The sequence below is a fragment of the Microtus oregoni genome, unplaced genomic scaffold (genome assembly GCF_018167655.1).
Source record: "Microtus oregoni isolate MIOR12 unplaced genomic scaffold, Mior012 000018F_ref0000195, whole genome shotgun sequence".
Lineage (NCBI taxonomy): Eukaryota > Metazoa > Chordata > Mammalia > Rodentia > Cricetidae > Microtus > Microtus oregoni.
The window spans coordinates 21,353,207-21,374,060 of record NW_024543077.1 but is presented as its reverse complement, the minus strand read 5'-3'; the positions used below and the strand labels follow the sequence as shown (position 1 = coordinate 21,374,060).

At 36.8% G+C, this 20,854-nt stretch overlaps 1 pseudogene; it reads right to left on the bottom strand.

Moving 5' to 3' along the window:
* Positions 1–2,043: 2,043 nt before the first annotated feature.
* Positions 2,044–20,854, bottom strand: part of LOC121458675 — a 35,418-nt pseudogene continuing 16,607 nt past the window's right edge.

The following is a 20,854-nucleotide window of genomic DNA, read 5'->3' as shown; positions in this document are numbered from 1 at the left end:
GGAGCCACTGTAGTGTTGGCAAGAGACTTGAACCTAGAGTGGCTCCCAGGAGCCCAAGGCAATTTCCCCAGTTAGTTCCTTGGGCAGCTGAGTATAGGGAACCTGAAATGACCCTATACTATATTAATACTTAAGTTCTTAATATGTTTTCAAGATCAGTCTTCTGTCCAATGTGGGGTAGGTGAATATCTTTTCCCATACTCCAGGCTGCTTTTTTTGTATTGTTGATCATGCCCTTTGTTTTACAGAAGTTTTTGCTTCAGGAGATCTCATTTATAATTTTTCTCAGTGTCTGTGATGCCTGGGGTTATAATTTAAAAGTGGTTCTCTTTACCAATGTGTTCAAGTGTAATTCCAATATTCTGTTTTATGTAGTTCAGTGTGTAGGTCTTTATGTTGTAGTCTTGAGTTCTGTTCATGATGATAGATGTGGATCTACTTTCATTCTTCCCCACATTGATATTCAGTGATGCCAGCACCATTTGTTAAATGTTTTCTTCATTTTTTATTCTTTGGTGCTTTGTCAAAAATCAGGTGTAGTAGGTGAGTGGAGTGATGTCTTGGTCTTAGCCAGCATCAGTTCCATTGGTCCTCCTATCTGTTTTTTGGCCAACACCAGGCTCTCTTCAGTACTGCAGCTCTCTTTTCATCTGAAGAAGTCAGGGAATAAAATTATTTTTTATATATAATTGTTTTGACTATTTTGCATTTTTTTGGTTTTCTATATGAAGTTGGTGTTTTTATTTTGAGATCTGTGAAGAATTTTCTGATATTTACATGGGAATGGTAGTGAGCCTGTAGATTGCTATGTTGATTTCTACCTAACAAGGGCAAGGGACATCTTCCCATTCTCTGCTGTCTTCTTCAAAGATTTAATGTTCTTTTCCTACAGTCCTTTCACTTCTTTAGTTGGTAATTCCATAATATTTTATATTATTTGCGGCTACTGTTAAGAGTGATGTTTCCATCATTTATTACTTCAAACCATCTTTCCTTTTCAGAAAATATTCCTTGTAACCACCTTCTATCTACCGTCCTGATGACCACTCCCAATCTTCTGATAACTATAATTATATTCCCAACTTCTAAGGATACTTTTATACAAAACATACAAGTAAGCGTATGAGTGATTTGACTTTTCATGCCTCTCATATTTCAGTTAATGGTATCCTTTGAGCTTAAAAACATTGTTGAAACTTTTTAGGATTTTACGGTTGTGGTTTGAGAGCCAAATTGTGTCTTTCACAAGGCCTTTTTAATGTTTTGGCTGTTTTCAGGGAGATGTTGTTTCATTATCTAGTTCTAGTTCTAGATTCAGAGACAAAGTTCTTTCCTTTGGCTCTGGTTTGAAAACCACAGTTGGAATACCCTTCCTGTAACCAATAATGCTTTATCCATTACTTTGCTGGTTCAAACTAAAATAAAGAGAGGTATAATCATGCATAAACAAATTGTTGACATTATCAAACTTTTTTCTACACAGTAACTGATTTAGTTAACTGACAATAAGTGGCTTAACATATGAAAGCACAATTTAAAATAAGGCCCCAGTTTTTTCCTGAGTTCCAAAAGATTATGATAATATGCACAAGCTTTCTCAGATGACTACACACAAAGTCGTACTCTTCTGTGAAGCACAAAACAATATGACACTGAATTCATTTATAGAGTTTCACTACAGTATAATTTTTTTTCATGGTTTTGAAAAATACACAAATTAATTCAGGGTTTCTCTACAGAAGGGCTCATATTATGTATTTGGAGATAATTGTGAAAAAGAATTTACCACATTCCATTCACAGGTATCTCTAGAGTATGTTACATTTTAAGCCTTTGAAGAGTACAGAGGTCTGCAAATGCCTTATCACACAGATATCATTTCTAGGGTTTCTTTCCAGTATGTGTTCTTCTATGCATTCGAAAAGCACCATGTTGTACAAAGGCCTTACCACACTGATTACATTCATAGGGTTTCTCTCCAGTATGTGTTCTTTTATGCAAAAGATGATTATGTCATGCAAAAGGCTTACTACAGTGATTACATTAATAGAGTTTCTCTCTAGTATGTGTTTTTTTATGGCTTTGAAGATTGCTGTGGCGTGCAAAGGCCTTACCACACTGATTACATTCATAGGGTTTCTCTCCAGTATGTGTTCTTTTATGCAAAAGATGATTATGTCATGCAAAAGGCTTACTACAGTGATTACATTAATAGAGTTTCTCTCTAGTATGTGTTTTTTTATGGCTTTGAAGATTGCTGTGGCGTGCAAAGGCCTTACCACACTGATTATATTCATAGGGTTTCTCTCCAGTATGTGTCCTTTTATGGTATTGAAGAGCAAAGTTCTGTGCAAAGGCCTTACCACACTCATTACATACATAGGGTTTCTCTCCAGTATGTCTTCTTTTACGGTATTGAAGAGCAAAGTTCTGTGCAAAAGCCTTATCACACTCATGACATACATATGGTTTCTCTCCAGTGTGTCTTCTTTTATGATCTTGAAGATTACTCTGAGTTGCAAAGGCCTTACCACACTGATTACATTCATAGGGTTTCTCTCCAGTATGTGTTCTTTTATGGTATTGAAGAGCAAAGTTCTGTGCAAAGGCCTTACCACACTCATTACATACATAGGGTTTCTCTCCAGTATGTGTTCTTTTATGATTTTGAAGATTACTCTGAGTTGCAAAGGCCTTACCACACTGATTACATTCATAGGGTTTCTCTCCAGTATGTGTTCTTTTATGGTATTGAAGAGCAAAGTTCTGTGCAAAGGCCTTACCACACTGATTACATGCATAGGGTTTCTCTCCAGTATGTATTCTTTTATGGCTTTGAAGATTACTGTGTTGTGCAAAGGCCTTACCACACTGATTACATTCATAGGGTTTCTCTCCAGTATGTGTTCTTCTATGCAATTGAAGATGATTAAGTCGTGCAAAGGCCTTACCACACTGATTACATTCATAGGGTTTCTCTCCAGTATGTGTTCTTCTATGCAATTGAAGATGATTAAGTCGTGCAAAGGCCTTACCACACTGATTACATTCATAGGGTTTCTCTCCAGTATGTGTTCTTCTATGCCTTTGAAGATCACTGTGACATGCAAAGGCCTTATCACACTGATTACATTCATAGGGTTTCTCTCCAGTATGTGTTCTTCGATGTTCTTGAAGAGCACTGTAGCGTGCAAAGGCCTTACCACACTGAGTACATTCATAGGGTTTCTCTCCAGTATGTGTTCTTTTATGGCTTTGAAGATTACTGTGGTGTGCAAAGGCCTTACCACACTGATTACATTCATAGGGTTTCTCTCCGGTATGTGTTCTTTTATGCAATTGAAGGTGATGATGACGTGCAAAGGCCTTACCACACTGATTACATTCATAGGGTTTTTCTCCAGTTTGTATTCTCTTATATGTTTGAAAAACAGTACATTGTGCAATGGCTTTGCCACCCTTATTATATTCATAGGATGTCTCTCTAGTATATATTCTTTTAATCTTTTGAAGATGACTCTGATCAGGAAAGACCTTACCATGCAGATTACATTCATATGATTTCTCTCCAGTATGTGTTCGTTTATGACTTTGATGATTTTCATAAAGAAGAAAGTCTTCATCATCTTGACCATACTCATAGGGATTCTCTCCAGTGTGTGTTCTTTTATGCATTTCAAAATGATTGTGATAAGAAAAGACTTCATCACATTGCTTAATTTCACAGCATTTTTCTCTGCTATGTGTTTTTTCATTCCTTAGAAGATGAGTGTTATAAGACAAGACTTCACCCCAGTGAGAATATACTGAAAACTTCTCTCCAGTTTGAGTTCTTTCGATCCTGCACGGAAAATTTACACATGTAAAAGCTTTACCACATTCAATGAAGTTGAACCTCATACCGATATAAATTAATTTCATATTTTTTTCAAATTGTAAAAAGGAATCAACTATCAAGGTTTTATAGCTTTTTAAAATAATGTTTTGTTCTCTCATTAGGTATCATTTACATCTAGAAAAATATTTGTGATGAGAAATTCCATTGTGCCAGTTTATCTTTTCATCTATAACTATATCATACTTTACTTTTCTAGGATATTTTTTACATTTTTGAAGAGAACTGCATGTACTGAGTGCTTTACCAACGTTACTCCATTCATAATATTGTGAACCACATTTGGTAAGTGAACTAAGACACCCAGAAGTATTTGCATAGACCTAGAACTCATGTTTGTTTGTTTGTTTTTGTTGTAATGTGAGATTGTATTTGGGTATTAACCATGATGATAGAAAATAAATTAACTTTGTATTTTTGGATCAAATTAAACATGTACACTCTACATAGGAACTACAGTTTATCTTCTTAATTGTTCTTAAGGAGAGGTATGGTAAATCTTTTTGTATTCCTATTCTCATATACTTGTGTCAAGAGTGACATATCATATATATGAAAAAAAGAATAGTGTATAAAAGATTTCTAAATGAATCTACAAGGTTCGACTTTCACAGACTTGTTGTATAGATATTAAGGTTTCTCCACAACAACTGCCCCTTGACCCTTGACTAGTCTGGTTTCACTAAACTTAGCACAGTCACAAAAAGTATGAGTGATACAAGGCTTACCATGGGCTCTTGGATTAGTAGAAAGTTTTGCAGCTATACTCATCATCACTGAAATATGTATACATTTTCTGTCATGAATAGCAAGAAGCAAATGAAGCAGCAGTTCTACAACATAGCTCTCATGGTGCTATAAATCAAATGGTGATATCTGTTCAGGTATTGCTACCTAGACTTTTTCTTAAATGAAGGCTTTACAGATGCAATTCACATACATGAAATTGAGGGATATGGATCTGTGAGAACTGAATAACCATCAATATATTTAAAGCTGTGGTTATTTACACTGTTGCTTTTGTTTTAAAGTTCCAGAACACATTACAAACTATTCAAGGGAAATTGTTATGAACTTGCCCAAGAAAATTACCTTGCATGTCTTCTAGAACATTGACAATGCTCTTTGGTGTTAAGGTCTTCCCAAATGTATCCTGAAATACAGTACCAGAACATATGTTATATTATTTAAGAATGTGCAACAATTAGCTTATTATCTTAAGTGCACCTAAGAACTGGGACTGTGTTATTTACCTCATTCTTCTTTCTCTAAAAAAATTACAGAACAAAATCATTAACCAAAGAAAAGTTGTCTCCATATTTTGAAACATGAAAGAAATTCATTTTCACCTATAGTAGTTAGGTTCCTGTAGGTCTCCAGCATCACATCTTTGTAGAGATTCTTCTGGGAAGGATTCAGTAAATCCCACTCTTCCTTAGTGAAGTCAATGTGCACATCATCATAGGTCACTTCCTTCAAAAATATACCATATATGAGTACAGTGTAAGTATGACAGTAAAATGCATACTTCTTTGAAAGTATAGTTTTATGATTCTGATGTTCCCCATTCTTGTTCCATGACATAGACAGTCACTTTAGAAGGAAATTGAAAAGGAGAATCAATTCTGTTATTTCTGTGTCCTTTGTATAGGATACCTCCTTATAAGAGCAGTATCTATACACGGGGAAAGAAAAAGAGAAAAGATCAACAGTATGTTGTATGCATGAGAAAATTAATGACTACAGAAAGGAAAAAAAAAGATGGACAAAATGGGCATATTGGTGTTTTTTTCCTTTAGCACAACACTCAGAAAACAGAGGTGTAGCCGGGCGGTGGTGGCGCACGCCTTTAATCCCAGCACTTGGGAGGCAGAGGCAGGCGGATCTCTGTGAGTTCGAGACCAGCCTGGTCTACAGAGCTAGTTCCAGGACAGGTTCCAAAGCCACAGAGAAACCCTGTCTCGAAAAACCAAAAAAAAAAAAAAAGAAAGAAAACAGAGGTGTATATATTTGTCTGTGAGATGAATGCCAGTCAAGATTTAACAGAACTGCTTATCCATTTTTGGATACCATGTATCTTGTCAGAGGTTGAGGCATGAACATGTCTTTGCCCAAAGGCCAGTTTTGAAAACAAGAAAACAAGATTTGAGTGTCTTCGGTGCTCAACATTCTCTGGAAAATAGATCACTGCTACCAGTAGTAATTGTGTCTCACTTCAACAGTACTCTAGGTTATTTAAATTCCATATTTTACAGCTTTTTGAAGTGGTTAAAGATTACCTATCTATGCAAAATATATTCTTTATGTGTCTAAAAAACCTGATTATTCTAACTATAAGTATGACAAACACAGATGACTATTGATCTCTAATTCTAATACCTATATAACTTAAAGACTAAGACTTCATATTAGAATATTGTACAATAAACAACTGTACAACAAATGAGGACAATGGGCTCAAAATGTAACCAATGAATAAATATCTTGATCAGTGGAAGAAATGTACATTGCAATTTGATAAATATATTTATCAATATATAAAATGTTTTAAGCAGAAGTAGAAGCATGAATGCATACAATATTCAATATTTAACATTATATCAATGTACAAAAATCTATATCAAAGCAATTGCCTATAAATTATAACTCACAAGCATTCACTCTATTACTCACTATTATTATTAATGTATGTAAACTCACACTAATCTATTATTCCATCCAATTTTCCCTTTTTTTCAAAGAAATCCCTGAGCCCATAAAATTTCCCTTCTAACCCACAACCCTATACCAATTATAATCAACCCCTAAATGATTTCCCTAACCCTAGGACAAACTTTGTTGGAAGTCTTTTAGAATTACTTCCAGCTATCATGGGGGTGATGTTCTTTCTATGGGATCCTGTGAAAGTAAAATGATGGTTACATTCAAAGATTACTGTCTGGTATAATTGCAAATAGTCTCTGAGTATTTTGTAAAAGTTTTCTGAGATTCCTCTTATAAGGTCTGTCTAGAACTTTGTAAAAAGTGGACCATTTCAGCTAACCAGGTTGGAACCATCTTGAGCAGCTGGTATGCAAAGCAGGTCTGGTAGTAACACTATCATCATCATGCCATCCTATCAACCAGGTTGAGTTGTTGTTGTGGGGCCCCAACTTCTTCCTGGAAACTTCAAAATTACTGCAGTAAAATTCATTGTTCATTGTGGAAAACATAAACATTATTTATATAGTCATATACAGACATATATATTCAGTGACATGTACACTAGGGACAAAAATAGAAATGTAGAAAAGTGAAAATTTTTCTAAATTCCTTTTTCTTTCTGTCGCATGCTCCTGACATGAGAGAAAAACTCTGAATTTTTATTTTAACGACATGCTTGGATTTATACAGGGACAGAGCTAGTGTCCATCTCCAAAACCAGCTCTATATATTCATAAATACACATCCACTTACAAAAGGCACCCAATGAAATGATAGGATAAAAGTGTAGATTACGGGAATCTAAAAAGAATAAAGGGGCATATATGTGTATGATGTAAAAGTGTAGATCACTAAAATTAATTTTAAAAAGTAACTACTTATTTATATATATATATATTTACATTGATGTAGGTATGGATGCTCCCTTTTGATATAAACTTGACATTTTTATTAAAACATCCTGTCTATGAGTTTTATATTCTTAAACTATTTTACCTAATTCAACTCACTTAAACGTGTCATGAAAATTTCTAGTCCTTGAGAGTTATTATTATAAACCAATTAGGATATAAAGTACTGCATGTTAGTACTTTGTTATTTATTACAATTGAAATTATACTCGAGTCAGGTACGTTTTCAACATTATTTTGAATTTCATTAGCTGATTCAAATGAACATACTTTAGAGAAAATGTTTGGTGAAGTAAAGCAAACTTTGTCTTCTTGGACATTACAAATTACTTGTGAAAATATACAAAAAGGTGATTATATTAATCATTCATCATATAAAATACTTTTACAAAACTTTGAGCCCAAAAGTTAAAAATTAGGAGAGATTATTTGTGGAACCTTAATAGTTTTCAGAAATTGTTGCAAGACATTGATCATCTATATCCCAATACTGGAGTAAAAAATTGAAAAGAGTAATTAGAACCAAACCAAAAAATTTGACAAGGAGTTAAATAGTCAAAGAGAATTATTATCTAAAGCAGAGAATAAATAGTTTAGTGGAAATAAAATTATAGGAGGCACTTTTGGATTGTCTGGATAAATTATAGGAGGCACTTATGGATTGTCTGGATGTGACGTTTTGTTACATTCAAGACTTTTTTTGATACAAGTTTCTCTGTAGCTTTGGAATGTGTCCTGGAACTACCTCTTCTAGACCAGGCTGGCCTTGAACTCCACCTGCCTCTGCCTCTGCTGGGATTAAAGGCTTGAGCCACCACCTCCTGGCCTTCATTCTAGACATCTTATGCTCTATGCATTCCCTATAGGAATTTTACTGCAGAGGAAAGATATTATCTTATAATCGATATTTTAAACATATAAACATACTAAAAAAATAAAAAGTTATGTGGAAAAAAATCTCAGTTGTTTTGTTTTGTTTTTTTTTTTTTTTGGTTTTGTGAGACAGGGTTTTTGTGTGGTTTTGGAGCCTGTCCTGGAACTAGCTCTTGTAGACCAGGCTAGTCTCAAACTCACAGAGATCCGCCTGCCTCTGCCTCCCAAGTGCTGGGCTTAAAGGCGTGCCCCACCACTGCCCGGCTCTGAGTTGTTTTTAAAAAGAAAACTGAAACTTCATCTATAGCAAGAATTTACCAAGGTTAAATTGTAGCATGTTTTACTAATGTAGAAATTGAATCATTACGGAGAGGAAGTGAACATTGGCAAAGAGCTTACAGTAATTTCTTGGGAGAAATTAACAACAAATATTCCTTTAGCCATAATATTAATGATCATATAGAGAAGTAACTAATTCTAGGGAAAGGTTCCATCTAGCTTCCTATATTTAATTTTGGGTTTGAGTCTCTATCTGATATCTAGGCATACATAAAAAACACTCATTTTTTACCTCTTACAGATCGACTGCATATGACAATTAAAATGCTTAAGTTTTTTTGCAATGAAATATGAGCATGCATTACAGTGACCTGTGAAGTCTCCAAAAGAAGTGTGAGTCATGCAAGGAAGATTTCAACTGCACTATGTAATTGTTTCACCATCTAAACATCAGGTTTGGACTACAAACTGCTCGGGACAATATCAATATGGTACAGTCAGATGATTGAGACTGTTGGGAACATATGTTTTAATTAAGCAAACAGTTCATTTTGGAGGTTTGAGGAAGAGATGATGGGCAAAAACACAGACAGGTTGAATGACGGAACTGAATCAAAGACCCTGATATTAATCCTCACACCTATGAACACCTGGTTTTTGACAAATAAGCTAAAATTATACAATGAAAAAAGAAAGCATCTGCAACAAATTGTTATGCCGTAACTGGATATCAACATGTAAAGGAGTACAAATAGATCCGTATCTATCACCATGCACAGTACTCAAGTCCAAAGGGGATAAAGGCCTTAATGTAAATCTAATCACACTGACACTGATAGGAGAGAAACTGAAAAGTAGCCTTCCAAGTATGGAACTAAAGACCACTTCCTGAATATAACACCTGTAACACAGAATCTGAGAGGAACAATTAATAAATGGGACCTTCTGAAACTGAGAAGCTTCTGCACAGCAAAGGACACAGTCAGTAACACAATAAGGCAGCTTATTTAATTGGAAAAAAATTTCCAATCCCATATAAGATAGAGGACTGATCTCCAAAATATATAAAGAACTCAAGAAATTAAACATCAAAATTTCAAATAATTCTATTAAAAATGGGGTACAGAACTAAACAGAGAATTTTCTATAGAATAATCTCAAATGGCCAAAAGACACTTAAGGAAATGTTCAACATCCTTAGTCATCAGGGAAATGCAAATCAAAATGACTCTGCAATACCACCTTACACCTGTCAAAATGGCTAAGATCAAAAACACCAATGACTGCTTATGCTGGAGAGCATGTGGGAGTAAGGGGAAGACTCTTCCATTGCTGGTGGAAATGCAAATTGTACAACCACTCTGGAAAACAGTATGGCAGTTTCTCTGAAAATTAGGATTCAACCTACCTCAAGACCCAGCAATACAAATGGTGTGAACTCCTTTATACATTAATATTGGTTGTAAAGTAAAGGATATTCATGCTACAATCCATAGACACAGAGAGAGTTAGTTAACAACAAAGGATCAAGGGAGGGATACATTGATCTCCCTGAAAGGGGCACTAGAATTGGTCTTCTGAATTGAATGGTGGTAGTTGAGTATGGGAACAGGAGAAATCAGGATCAGGGTGCTTGGATGTAGGGAGAATGAGGAAAGACTACAGGAATTGGGGAACATTATGGAGTTGTTATGGTACATAGTACAGTAAATACTCATTAGATTGTATGAAAATGCCACTAGGAAGGACTTTTAGAAAAGAGGGATGAGAAACTTGTGGAGTCTTCTCTAATCAAGGAAAGTATTCAATGTTGGGACTGGGACACCACCCAGCAACAGTTACATCTACATCTAGTCCTGCTTGCAAGATATGTTGAGTTATTTGTTCCCCAGAACTTGTAGGAGTAAACAACAAATAACTCGTGAAACTTCAGGCCCATTCCATTAGAGGAAGACAATGCCCATCCTAATTGGATGTCAAAGACCTGAAGCTCACTACACTAAAATCTATGATAGAACCAAACAAGATAGGAAAAAAAGTCCATGAAATGATTTCTCATGATATTCTGCTATTCTCATAGAATGGTGCCTCAGCCAATTGTTATCAAACTGGCCTAATCCAGGAACTCAAAGCAAAAGGGGCAGACACAGGTAGTCAAACAATAAGAGGAGCTAAGGAGACCCTGCTGCCAATGGGGAGGAAGTACCATAGCAACTGCCTCCCACCTTAGTTGAGGACACTAGGTTAACACAGCCCACAGAATCAACTAAGCAGGGGTTATTGGTGCTCACAGAGACTCATAATCCTATCGGGGCCTGTGCTAAATGCTTTGCATATATGTTATCAGTTCATACTTTGGTGTTTTGTGGGACTGCTAAGACTTGGTGTGTGTATATGTGGGGTGTACTTTAACTCAATTGACAGCTTTTGAGACCACTTTTCCTCATTCTGGGTTTCTATATCCAGGCTTTATATGGATTCTGCATAGTCTTACTTTAACTTGTTGTACCATGTATGTGGGCTGGTTTTCCATGTCTAGTTGACAATGACCTAGAGACATCAGAGATAAGGGAGCCTCAGAAAAAAAAAATGCTTCCACGGGATTCAGAAATGAGGCATTTTCTCAATGACTGATTAATGCCAGAGGGCACAGCCCATTGAGAGTTGTGTCATCCCTGGGCTGGTCCTGGGTTCTATAAGAAGAGAGGATGAGTATAAGTCCTATGAAGTAAGAAAGTAAGAAGCACTCCCCCATCACATTTGCATCAATTCTTGACTCAATGATCCTGCCCTCCTTAAGTACTTCCTTGATATTCTTTAATAGTGAACAACAATATGGAAGTATAAGCCAACTAAACTTTTGTCACCCAATTTTGCTTTTTGGTCATGGTGTTTCAACACAACAGCAGAATCCCTAACTAAAACAAGACACCATGTTTTGTTGATATGTATGAAATTCTAAAGGTAAACAAAGAAGAGAGATTTGGGGGAAATGTCAGACTGAGATGAATGGAGGAAGGAAGCACTGCAGTCAAGGTAAAAAAAAAAGAAACAAAAGACTAATTAAAGAGAGGAATGAGGACAAGTGAGGGAAGACTGGGTCAAGGAAAGATGAAAATTCAGCAGAGTGAATGCCAAATCCTGTGGTTCTCTCTCAGGTACATGGGGTTACATATTTTGTTTGGTTGGGTTTTTGTTTTTGTTTTGTGTTTATTGGGACAGGGTTTCTCTGTAGCTTTGGAGCCTTTCTTGGAACTAGCTCTTGTAGACCAGACTGGCCTTGAACTCATAGAAATGCACCACCAGTGACTGGCTAGGCTTTATTTTCCAAGGGCTTACTTAATTAGCTCTATCCTTACTGAAGCATTAATCTAATTGATATTTAAAATAAAAACTCAGACAAGGCAGTTGTGGCACCCACCCTTAATTCCAGCACTTGGGAGGCAGAAGCAGGCAGATCTCTGTGAGTTCAAGGCCAGCCTGGGCTACAAAATGAGTTCCAGGACAGGCTCCAAAGCCACAGAGAAACCCTGTCTCAGAAAAACTAAACCAAACTAAACTAAACTGAAATAAAATAAAAGAAAATAAAATAAAAACTCAGGAGTCAGATAGCAGGATAAGAACTTGAAAGATCAGAAAATCAATTGATCAGCCACTGGTGACTACTACCTCTTCAATTTCTCCATGCAAGAAAAGAGCCCATATCTTCTCTCAAGCCTGCCTTAATAATCCTGATTCCTACCTGGACAAAGACCTCCAAACCTCTAGGGTTATTTTCCATCAGGTTGTTGTTAGCTCTGTCCCTCACTCCAAGCAAGCTTTATTATGAGAACATGATCAAAATGTCATAATTTCCCCTTTCTCACTAAATAAAAAGTGAAGGATTTAACTAACACAGTAAAGCTATATACAAAATATACAACAACTATGTACAAATATATATAGGAAACAATGACCAGTCCATTTGTGATTGGTAAATTTAGAGAAAATACTTTATTATCTATCCTATCTAGGTAAGTCCAAAGTATTGTACCTAAATCATTTTTTATCACAACCTAAAATAAACTTTTTATATCTCTTAACCTTACATATTTCAAGCTAGTTTCTGAGTTGTTTCAATTTAGTAACAAAGAGAACTACAATTATCTAGTAATTAACTCCATTAGAGACCTAAGAAGGATATAATACTGAGTAAACAGAAAGTATAGTGTTTATCTATCTCCATGCAGAAATCTCAAGTCCAAATAGATCAAAACATAAAAACAACCACATTGAACTTCATAGAATTGAAAGTGGGAAGGACACTTGAACACATTGGTACAGGAGACCACTTTTTAAATATAACCCCAGCAGCATGAACACTAATAGCAATATTTAATAGATGGGACCACCTAAAACTGAGAACTTTCTGAAAATCCGAAGAAATGTTCAATAAAATGGCAGCCTATAGGATGGAAAAAGTTCTTCTTCATCCCCACCTCAAACAGAGGGCTAATATCCAAAATATATAAAGAGCTCAAGGAACTGGTCATCAGAAGAACAAATAAGCCAATAGAAAAATAATTGTACAGAATTAAACACAGAACTCTCAAGAGATGACTATAAAATGACTGAAAGACACTTAAGGAAATGCTCAACATCCTTAGCCATTAAGAAATGTAAAAACAACTCTGAGATTCCACCTTACACCTGTAAGAATAGCCAAGATCAAAAACCTTTTGAGAGTTTATGCTGGAGAGGATGTGGGGTGAAGGGAAAACTTCTCCATTGCTGGTGGGCATGCAAACTGGTATAATCACTTTAGAAATAGAATGGTGATTTCTCAGAAAATTAAGACACAACCTACCTCAAGACCAAGCAATACCACTTTTGGGTGTATATCTAAATGATTCTCAATCATACCCCAAGGACATGTGTCCAGCTATATCCATATCAGCACTATTTGTATTAGCCTGGTAACAACCTAACCACTCCCTGACCAAAGAATGGATAGGAAAATGTGTTGCATTTATACAATGGAGTACCACACAGCAGAAAAAAATAATGACATTTTGAAATTGCAGGCAAATTTATGGATCAAGAACACATCATACTGAGTGAGGTAACCCATACCCAGAAAGACAAATATACAATGTCCTCACTCATAAGTGGATTTTAGACCTTAAGCAAAGAAAACCAGCCTACATTCTCAACCTCAGAGAACCTAGATATCAAAGAAAAATCTAAGCCAAATACACATGGATATAATCTACATGGAAAGTAGAAAAAGACAGAAGAGGAAGGGAGGAGAGCAGAGAAATGTATATATGTCAATAAAAACAATTTAAAAAAAACAAGAAATGATATAAACTACCGACTGCCTGGACAGTCACCCAAGATTCCACTCTACTGTTGGACTTTTAACTTTAGCCTATACACCTAGAAGATCTGACCAAGTTTCTGTGAAGCAGGAATTTTGAAGGATTGTCCTTCTTTGCCATGGCAATGCTCAGCTGTCACTTTCTTTTGTGTCCTGCCTATCTAATTTGGACAGTATACTGTCAGTAGTTAACTCAAAGGGCAGTTTCTTGCCAGTGCCTAAGTCTTGCCAGCAAGAAAGTTATCCACATTTAGTCATTTCTATGATATCCATCATTTCTCTGAAGTAGATTGGTGTTGTCAGGAACAGACATGTCTTGCCATAAAAGCCTTATATAATCATAACATCTTAAAAGACATATTTTGAATAGAATGCCATATTTTGAATAGAAAATGCTTGATGACTTATTTAAAATGTATTTTTGGCCAGGGAGTAATGGTGCATGTCTTTAATCCCAGTACTTATGTGGCAAAAGCAGGTTGACCTCAGTGTGCTCAAGGCCAGTATGGTCTACAAGGTGATTTCCAGGACAACCAGAGTAATACAAAGGAACCTTATCGTGGAAAAAATGAAAATGAAATGTCTTTTTGTATCACTCTGAATGCCTACATAACATAAGTATGACTATAATATGTAACTATTAACTTGTAAATTTATTAATTTAAATAGCTTATAATAGTAATTTTCAGGACTAGAGATTCATTTTACATCGTAAAGTGACTTGTTGGGCAGAAAAACTTACATAAGAGTAAAAATGTAAGCCGGGCGGTGGTGGCGCGTACCTTTAATCCCAGCACTTGGGAGGCAGAGGCAGGTGGATCTCTGTGAATTCGAGTCCAGCCTGGTCTACAAGAGCTAGTTCCAGGACAGGCTCCAAAACCAAAGAGAAACCCTGTCTTGAAAAACCAAAAAAAAAAAAAAGTAAAAATGTATGTTCAGTATGTTTTATCAAAAATAACCTTGAATTTCCATTAATATACAAAAATATGTTAAATAAGATTAGAAACATCTACAATATAACAAAAATAATCTCAAATATGTATTAATATACAAAAATCCATACTAATGTAAAATATTTAATAAAAATAGTTTTTTATTTAAAGTCAAATTAGTAATCTATCATTTATCCTATATTCTCTATATCTTCCAATTTTCTTTTCAGAACAAGATAATTAAATGTTATCTCCTTTGTTTATATTTTTTACCATTACCCATAGTAACTTGTTACCACCTCCACCTCAATGATGACATAAATCATGACCTAATGGATGACCAAACTGCTTACCCCAACACTTGGGAATATGGGAACCATGCTTTTAAAATTATTTTTGATGTCTGTGAGCAATGACATCTATAAGGGTCCCTGAAATAAACCCAGGATAATTTCAATTCATGGGAGAATTGCCTGTATTATCTCCTGTCCAGTCTTTGTGTAATGGGAAAGTGGAGGAATTATCTCAAGTTCTGGCTAGTGTAGTGTATGAGGACCATCTTAGATAGTAATCTTGGAATTGTCCTGAATAATTTATAGCCCAAAGCTGACCTTTGGAGGAGGGTAGTCAGTTTAGTGGCATTACCACACTCAAGAAGGATTCAATGGTGTGGGGCCCTATGCCCGTCTTTAATATTTTAATGGTTACCACTAAGAATAATGTGGTTTACTATAGAAAACCTTTTAAGTGCCGTATGGAGTAAAGCTCAAAGCAGTTAAAGGAGCACAGATTTTTATTTATATACAGAATTCAAAAACTTAATTTTAAGTTACTTGAGAGAGATTTAGACCCAAAATCATGAATGGGAATTAAGAAGAAGCCTTTTATTTAAATTAGATTTTAGATGTAGTGCATACTGATCTTATTCATAAATCCTGTAGTCAGATAGTAGGGCTGAAAGCTGAAAGATCAGAGAAGCACAGCATCTGGCCACTAGATTTAGCTCTATAAAATTCCCAGTCCAATGTGGGAGCCCAGGTGTGACTCAGTTTCCATCTGGAGTCTTCTCAGACTTAAAGATTCTATTTGAGTCTGAACATGCCTGCTGTTCTTCTTCTAGTAACCTTGAGGGCTGTGAAGAACATCTGTGTTATCCAACAGAGAAAGCATTTTGCCCAGCTCAAAGAGCCCATTTTTTCTATTAATATTTGGGCTAGTGTAGGCCAGCCAGGGGCACCCCTAGTTAGTGATTAGAAGCTGCTTAGCTGAATCAGATAATGCCCAGGTTTGAGCTGCCTCCAAGCACAGTGCAGGGAGGTGGGGAGCTGACTGTACTGCTTTTTGATCTGCCTTTTGACTGTGTTTAGTATATATGCTGGCTGAGAAATAAACTCAGGCTGCTTTCTATTGACCTTTCATCCTCTCAGTCTAACCTATGATTCTGTCTTCAATTCTCTTAATCTAACTTTTCCTTTGCCTCAGCATTCCCTCCAAGGGAAACTCTAGATAAATGTTGTTAGAATCACCAAATGGGGTATCCTGTCTCTGTAAGTCCTCAGAGTGAATGCTGCTTCTACAAAACACTCAATCCTCAGCTCCTTTCTCATACCACTTTATATTCCTCTCTCTGCCCAGGCATGCAACTCCTTAGTGATAGGATTAAAGATATGAGACACCAGCATTGACTCTACAACAAACTAGTGTGACTACTGGGATTAAAGCTATGTGTCAGCCTTGCCTGTGGTGTAAGTCTGGCCATGGCATCTGTTTACTTTATGATCTTCAGGCAAGCTTTATTGTTAAAAAGTAAATGAAAAAATAAAATTCAATAATTAGAAGCAAGCATCTGACATCAAGAAGAGAAAAGTAAAACTGTTAATCACCAAAGACTATAAAAAATATTCTGAGTACAAACTGGAGAAGGTCCATCATTTTCAAAAACAATAAATGATATAATTAAATTATGGTTCACAAAATCAACAATATAGATGACACCATTGACAAAACAAGGCACAAACACAAATCTACACACACACAAACACACACACACAAAATATATATATATATATATTATACATAATTAATTCTTAAAGAAGAACAACAAGGTTCTAATCTAATTCACTGAATCACTGGCCATCACGCACCCTGTACACTCCTGTTCTCTCCATTACCAATAATAGAAAATGGGTTCGGTGAAAAGGGCTGTTTCACCAAAATTTACAATATTCACTTGAAGTCTTCGGATGTTTTTCCTTTACAGAAAATAGATTTGATTACTGAAAGCATTTCATTCTCTTTTGATAAAGAAAATGATGTGTTAGGATCACTTACCATGTTGTTTCCTACAATTGGTGATGGAATCCAAGTCTGCATCACAGTGAGGAAATAAAATCTTTTTAAATGGAATTTCAAGAGAACAGATTTTTAAAGAATCAGTTTACATGTAAATCAATTTGATTTACTCTAACTACTTGGAGTTCCAAGCACTTCTGAAAATAAAGTTACTGCTATTTTTTGTATATGTTTTTGTATTTTTTGGGTATGATATTTTCTGTATGATTGCTGGAAGTGATCAAAGCTTCAGGGAGTCAGGGAGATAGAGGAAGAGAATGAGAAGTTAAAGGAGCTACAAAATGAGGTAGAGAAGCAGATGACTAAGAGTACAACCCCAGGCAATGCGGGTTCAGTGATCACGTCTCTTGAGGAGAAGATGGAGGCTGATGCCAGTTCCATCTATGTTGGCAATGTGGACTATGGTGTAACAGCAGAAGAGGTGGAAGCTCACTTTCATGGATGTGGTTTCATTCAACTGTGTTACTACAGTCTGTGCCAAATTCAGTGGCCCTGCCAAAGGGTTTGTATATATAGAATTCTTAGACAGAGTCAGTGAGAACTTCCCTGGCTTTAGATGATTCCCTGTTTAGAGGGAGACAGATCAAGGTGATTCCCATCAGCACAACAGACGGGTTACCCGTGTGCCCAATACTGTGCCCAAACTACCAACTAAAACAGCTCCCAGTCTGGATTGGACAGTGGTTTAAACAGCTGGCCCTTGCATCAAAAAAAAAAAAAGATATAAAAAAAGAAAAGAAAAACAGAAGGTGGAAATTTATTTTTAAAAAAGATATACTGGGACATAACATCACCCAGCCCAGCCTGTCTGGGCACTGGGTCCGAATCATCGGGGCACCCAAGCGGGCGGGACTCTCTTTGTTTCTATGGCCTGCCTGCACCAAGCAGGGTAGGCGCTTTGTTTGCGACCTGCCCACCAGGATGGAGGCCTGATCTCTAGGCGCCAGGAACCCAGCGTTGGGGTGAGTTTCTGACCCTGCGGCGCCAGCCCGGGAAGGGGAGTTCAGAGCTTCCTTGGCCCCCTATCCTTCTTGAGCTCTCGGCAGGGCCCCCACTCCCTGCATACCTCCTCTTTCTTCCTAGCCCACCCAGCTCCCATCCAGAACCCTCCCCACCTCGGCCCCACTGTCCTCTTTCTGCAAACAACATCACCCAGCCCAGCCAGTCTGGGCACTGGGTCCGAATCCTCGGGGCACCCAAGCAGGCGGGAGTTCCTTTGTTTCTTTGGCCTGCCTGCACCAAGCAGGGTAGGCGCTTTGTTTGCGACCTGCCCACCAGCACGGAGGCCTGATCTCTCGGCGCCAGGAGACCCAGCCTTGGGGAGACCCAGCATTGGGGGGAGACAACGTTGGGGAGATCCAGCATTGGGTAGGCAAGGAGACCTGATCCGGAAAAGAAGATCCATAAGGGAGCATTTGGAAGAAGAGATGGGTAGACGCCAAGGCAAGAATTCGCCCAACAAGCTGAAAAGCAACATGAAGCCACCAGAAACCAGCGACCTCACAACGGGAGGACATGAACACCTTAATCAAGAAGAAGTAGAAAAGGTTGACTTCATGAAAGTGATTGACGCCCTTAAACAGCATGTAAAAAATGCCCTTATAGAAATGGATGAGAAATATAACAGAAAGTTTGAAGAACTGAATAAATCAGTGAATGATACCCTAGAAAACCAAGGAAAAACAATCAAACAGATAATGGAAACGGTGCAAGACGTGAAAACTGAAATGGAGGCAAAGAAGAAAACACAAACAGAGGGCCGGCTGGACATGGAAAATTTAAGTAAACAAACAGAGTCTACAGAAACAAGCATAACCAACAGAATACAAGAGATAGAAGAAAGAATCTCAGATTCTGAAGATACCATAGAGAAAATAAACACTCTGACCAAAGAAAACAGCAAGTCCAACAAACTCTCATCAAAAAATATTCAGGAAATATGGGACACAATAAAAAGACCAAACCTAAGAATAATAGGAGTAGAAGAAGGAGAAGAAGTGCAGCTCAATGGTCCAGAAAATATATTTAATAAAATTATAGAAGAAAACTTTCCCAACCTAAAGAAAGATATACATATGAAGGTTCAAGAAGCATACAGAACACTGAATAGGCTGGATCAAAAAAGAACATCCCCTCGCCATATAATTATCAAACCACAAAGCATACAGAATAAGGAAAGAATATTAAGAGCTGCAAAGGAAAAAGGCCAAATTACTTATAAAGGTAAACCTATCAGACTTACACCTGACTTCTCCATGGAAACCATGAAAGCCAGAAGGTCCTGGATAGATGTACTTCAGAAACTAAGAGACCATGGATGCAAGCCCAGATTACTATACCCAGCCAAGCTTTCGTTCACTATAAATGGAGAAAATAAAATTTTCCAGGATAAAAACAAATTCAAACAATACGCAGCCACAAATCCAGCCTTACAGAAAGTAATAGAAGGAAAATCACTAACCAAGGAGTCCAACAATGACCACAATAACTCAGACATCTAGAGACCCTTCACCAACACAAATCAAAGAAGGGAAACACACAAACTCTACTACTAAAAAAATGACCGGAGTTAACATCCACTGGTCATTAATATCACTTAATGTCAATGGACTCAACTCACCTATTAAAAGGCACAGGCTAAGAGATTGGATACGAAAACAGGATCCAACATTCTGCTGTTTACAAGAAACACACCTCAACCACAAAGACAGGCACCTACTCAGAGTAAAGGACTGGAAAAAGGCTTATCAAGCAAATGGACCTAAGAAACAAGCAGGTGTGGCCATACTAATCTCTAACAAAGTTGACTTCAAACTTAAATCAATCAGAAGAGATGGAGAGGGGCATTTTATACTCATAACAGGAACAGTTCAGCAGGATGAAGTCTCAATTCTGAACATCTATGCCCCTAATTTAAAAGCACCCACGTACATAAAAGAAACATTGCTAAAACTCAAGGCAGCCATCAAACCGCACACACTAATAGTAGGAGACTTCAACACTCCTCTCTCACCAATGGACAGGTCAAACAGACAGAAACCTAACAGAGAAATAAGAGAATTAATGGAGGTAATGAATCAAATGGACTTAACAGACATCTATAGAACATTCCACCCAAATAGGAAAGAATATACCTTCTTCTCTGCAGCTCATGGAACCTTCTCAAAAATCGACCACATAGTCGGTAACAAAGCAAACATCCACAGTTACAAAAAAATATTAATAACCACCTGTGTCTTATCAGATCACCATGGATTAAAGTTAGAATTCAACAACAATGCTACCCCCAAAAAGCCTACAAACTCATGGAAACTGAGCAGTCAACTACTGAACCATACCTGGATTAAGGAAGAAATTAAGAAAGAAATTAAAGTCTTCCTTGAATTCAATGAAAATAAAGAAACAACATACTTAAACTTATGGGACACTATGAAAGCAGTGCTAAGAGGAAAGTTCATAGCACTAAGTGCCCACTTAAACAAAACAGAGAAAGCTCACATTGGAGGCTTAACAGCCCAACTGAAAGCTCTAGAAAAAAAAGAAGCAGACT